General features: G+C 27.2%; 1 protein-coding gene across 1 annotated transcript in view; it reads right to left on the reverse strand.

Moving 5' to 3' along the window:
- The window catches only part of LOC108694718 (ceramide kinase), a 23,432-nt gene that overhangs the window by 17,124 nt on the left and 1,209 nt on the right, over positions 1-5,099 (reverse strand). The gene's annotated exons all lie outside the window — the stretch shown is intronic.

Below are 5,099 nucleotides of genomic sequence, written 5' to 3' on the forward strand. Positions count from 1 at the left end.
TTTATATTTATATCATAAATATTCTGTGCTATCTGGATAATAAATATTATAATGATTACACAATTTTTTATTTAAAATCCTGATAAAACATTATCGCTTTTATTTTTAGAAATGCAATTAATGTTCACATTAGATAAAAATTTTAATGAACGATTTGAAAAACAATTAAATTTATAATAAAGTTTGTATTTATTTATTAGTTATTTATATCTTCGTTTAAGAGTCATTCCTTATTAGATCATTCCTCATTAGATCAATTATTATTAGTCATTTTAAAAAATTACGTTTAGTCCTCTTTTTTGTCTTTAGGTATTTCTTCCCTTTCTTCTTTCATGCATATTCTAAAAATTACGATAGATAATGCTTATCTATGCTTAGTATGTATGTTTGGCGCAGTGAATCTAAATGTTCCTACGCTTGAAGAGATTATATCATATATGTAGGGGAGACTGGGTTGTAACGGAGGTTAGTTGTAACAATGCGTATCTTTTAAATGATAAGAGATAAGATGATTATACAAAGAACAAAAATAGTCGGTATCAAGGCCTGCATTTGCCTCATGACATCAATCTTGCGTGCGCCGCATGTAAAAGAAGTTATATGTAGGGTGCTCAGATAAGCCGTAAGTGTAAATTTACGATGTTATACTTTTTTGCTTCAAACTTTCAAATAAAATGCTTTTTATCATGTTTTCATTTTATTAATTCTAAAATACGTTTTCTCAAGCTATGTGTCTGTCTTTTTTTGGATATTTTTAAGTGCTTTCAAATATATTTATATAAATTTTTACATCAGTAAAAGTTTGAGGTTTAAAGTACCACATCGCCAGGGTACATTGTAACACCATTACAATTAACGGTAAATGTTAAGAAGGGCCTGCTCACTTCAAATTTTGATAAAAATACACTAAATCGATGCGTTTTCGCGTAAAAATAAAAATTTGACAAAAAAAAGTATCGCTCTGCTTCGTGAACCAAAATATTTTAACTTTACTAGAGATTTTAACTGCGTTTATAGTCCGGAAAAATAATTTGGCGCTCAGAAAAGACTACAATATGATATATATGCAAGTACATATATAGTGTATATTTCAAGATTGAATTATTTAAAAAGTAATGAAGATCCAACTTCGACCGTAATAGGCATTTTAAATTTCTAGTATTGAAATATTTTAAGTTGACGACCATTCAAGTTAGGAAATCTGTCACAGCCACAAATATTGCGATACAAGCACTCGTTGAGATCACAGTGGCTGCGAATGCGTTGTAAGTATTTCTTATTGTAATAGATATTATTCATTGCTTTACAAACACAAATTCACTGCTTTAAAAACGAATTATTCATTCTGAAACACAAGTTTACTGTTTTAAAAATACAAATTCACTACTTTGAAACAAATTCTTTGCTCTAAAACATAAATTCACTGCTTTTTAATATTAAATTTATTGATTTAAAAACAAAAATAATATAAAAAGATAATTTCTGTTTTAGAACAGATAATTTATTTTTAAAGCACTGAATTTGTGTTTTTAGAACAGATAATTTATTTTTAGAACATGTTACAACTTTTTAACTGTGTTTCATTTTGCCCCAAATCGGAGCAACATGTACTAATTAGGATTTTGATATTTTATACATAAACAGCCTAAAATTACACCTTTTTACAAATAATACTATAAAGCTAAATAGTTGTTACATTATATGCATTAAAAGAAATAAACATATATGTCATAAATAAAGAAATATATATATATTTCTAAAAATTGTTACAACTGTCCCCAAATCTCTCCTATGTATCGCCTAATAAATAACAATTTATTCATTTATTTCTCCCATTTTTTCTCATTTTATTCAAACATTTAAAGGAACTGAAACTTTCAAACTTTATCAAATTTTTTACTTTATTTTTATAAATTGTGTTTTATTCACATAAATTGTGTTTATTTACAAGACGCGTTTAATACGAGTTATCGTAGAGAATTAGACTTCAAATTATAAATTAATTCAAAGAAACGTCCAATAAAAATTCTGCTTTACCTCATGTTTAACATAGTAAATCACATCCTGTCTATCTCCTTATTCTTGTGGTTTCTGCTTTCAAGCGAAAACTCAACATATTCAAATTATCAGTAACCTATTGGTTTTTTTAAATAAGTGACGTCTACCATCGCAAAGTATGCTGTACCAAGGAAGGTCAAAGTCAGGTTCTTTTAATGTGTACCATACTTAATTCGAGATACACCGACCGATCTACCTTGTAAGACTGAATTGCTTGAGTTGTATTAATAAGCGCTTGTTGGCCTTAAGAGCAATCAACTAAAGAGAGAAAAAGAGAGGAGAACAAGAGAGAGAAAGAATTATATAGATTAATTATTACGTAACACTGCACGAACGGAAAATACGCGCGAAGTATCCGCATGAAAAAAACAATTATGCTGAAACGTCTAAATACTCAGCTACATTGAGAAAAATATTCAGTTGGATTAATTAGAATTCTGATAAAAAAATGGACGAATCTGAACTTCCTAATTAAATTTACTATAATATTCTAGTTGAGATAATCGAAATTCAATTCAGATTCAGAAATATAATTAGATATTCAAGATTGGCTCAATTTTAATTCTTTAAAAAAAGCAGAGCTTCCATATTAAATAATTTAAAAAGTATAGTCAATAATAAGATTAAAAACAAGACTATTTATATAAGAATATCATTTAAATACAAGAAGAACCACTTTTGGTCAAAATTAGATGTTAAACTGATACAAATATATTTATATTAGTATTTTTTAAATTTTTTATTTTTTAAATTTATCTCATAAATATGACTACGCGCCACTTTTGGACTTTCAACACAATCAATCTGAAATTTCAGCAAAACTATTTTTTCTATATCCAACGTGGATCTTGAAAAGAGATTCTTATTACATAATAATTTTGATTTTTTTATCACCCGCCAAAACACCAATCTGATGGTTCGGTAGATTGCAAGTCAATGAGACTCAAATAAGATTCGCGCTGATAAGTAAATTTTAATGAAGAACGTGTTTTTTCATTTCTCAGCCTTGGAATTAGCTGAGACTTAAACTTAAATTAGCGCGACTTAAACAACTCATGAACGAACAAAACTGTCATTCGCGTTGCGATTACAGCTTTTTTATTTGAAAAACGCGCCAAGCCAAGCAATAAGTGGCGAGATCAAAAGATCGTTAAGAAATAAAGTAAAAGTGAACGGACAAGAAACGAGAACAAACAGTGAGCAAGATGAACTGTGCACCAATTGATTCGAAAAATTCCCAAGCAAAATAATAAGTCACCATACGGATTTACTAAAAAAGATGAAATTATTGAAATAATCTAAAAATTTAAATAATTTTTTATTTAAATGTACCGAACTAAAACTGTAACTTTATGCGAACTAAATTGTTAAGTTAGTACAAATATATATATTATTTACAAAGCAGAGGAATTATTTTGCAAAACCAACCTTACTTTTTTATTATGTAAACAAAATTTAAAAATAATTAAATATATGATTGCTGTTAAAAATCTCAACTAAATTATTTTGCTGAAGGCATTAAATTTTTTTCTAATGTAGATTTTTCTATGTAAGTCTGATAATTTTGTTGGACCATCAAAATAATTATGCAGGACTCAAACTGGTTGTTAGAATGTCAAAACAAAATTAGATCTGCAATTGTAACTTTTTTCTTACTTTTCAAAATCTTCTTCTTTCCATAACATCAAAATGACGTTAAAGTGAATCGTGACTGATTGACTTTTAGTAATCATTTCTTTTTGGCATCATTTTGTGTGTTATGATAAATTGTACTCTGCTTATAAATTCGTGTCGAATCTAAATGATTTTATACGAGAACAATTTACATCCCATTCAAGATTCTTACAACCTGCATTATTCAGATCCGGTTTGAATAATCTTGGATTTTATTTTGCAAGCGAAACGATGCACGCAACTGTTCGCATGCAAATTGCGTGTCTGATCTGATAAAATCTATTTTCTTATATTCATACTCATTTCATATAACAATAATCTAACTAAAAAATTATTATTTTGAAGTTTTCCTAACAGAAAAAAAAATAAAAACATAAAAAAAGAAGAAAGAAAAAATGTATTTTCAAAAACTACTTTTATTTCTACAATTATTTCATCAAAATTGCATTTCAAAATTAATATTTTAGAATTTTAGAATTTTAATAATTCAAAATATTCGAACTCATTTTCTGGAAAACTGTTTTTTCAGTTGCGTCATTGTTATAGCAAATAATAAGTAATATCGTAAAAAAATAAATTTTATCAGATTCATAAAAATCTATGTTTGATAATTCGTAATAAATAGATTTTTAACTCTGCGTATGATAATTCTGAAATGAAGACAATTAAGTACAAAGTGAAATATTTGGCGTTTTTGCCAAAAGAAGGGTCACATCGACGAGACTATAATCCAATTAACATCGATTATTATTCGTCTATATTTGTTTTTGAAGGAACATTTCAAAGAGGAGTCAGACAGAGAAAAACGCGGTAAACTATTATTACAAGCCGTCATTTGTCCATCCATGTTTGCCAAGAACGGATTTGGTTGAATTGACGAGCGTCTGTTGGGAACGAATAATTTACTCCATTAGTCCCACAACTCTCCAAGGGTAAACTGAATAGCTCATAAATTAAATATTCGATGTACTTGTTAAGAGAAAATATATATACACATCGTTAATGATTCAATCGATATTAATTCTCATTTTTCATTAATATGGTTAACTAGCTTTGGAAGATATTCGATATTTCGAAGAAGACCAGGAAAAACATTGCTCCATCAATAGAATAGCAATCCTAATATAACAGCAATTTAACCTTGTTAAATTATTTTATTAACCTTGTTAACCAGTAATTGTACCTTGCAGTAATATACTGAAAAAAAGTTGAAAATATCTGCAAAATATTGAATAAAATAATTTCAATTAAATGTTAATAAAAAATAATTTTACTAACTTTTCTAAATTTCTATATTTAAGAATAAGTATCACCAAATATAATAATATAACTAATAATTTGATAATATTTACTATTATATATATATA

The sequence above is a fragment of the Atta colombica genome, unplaced genomic scaffold, assembly GCF_001594045.1.
Source record: "Atta colombica isolate Treedump-2 unplaced genomic scaffold, Acol1.0 scaffold123, whole genome shotgun sequence".
NCBI classification, from domain to species: Eukaryota; Metazoa; Arthropoda; class Insecta; order Hymenoptera; family Formicidae; genus Atta; species Atta colombica.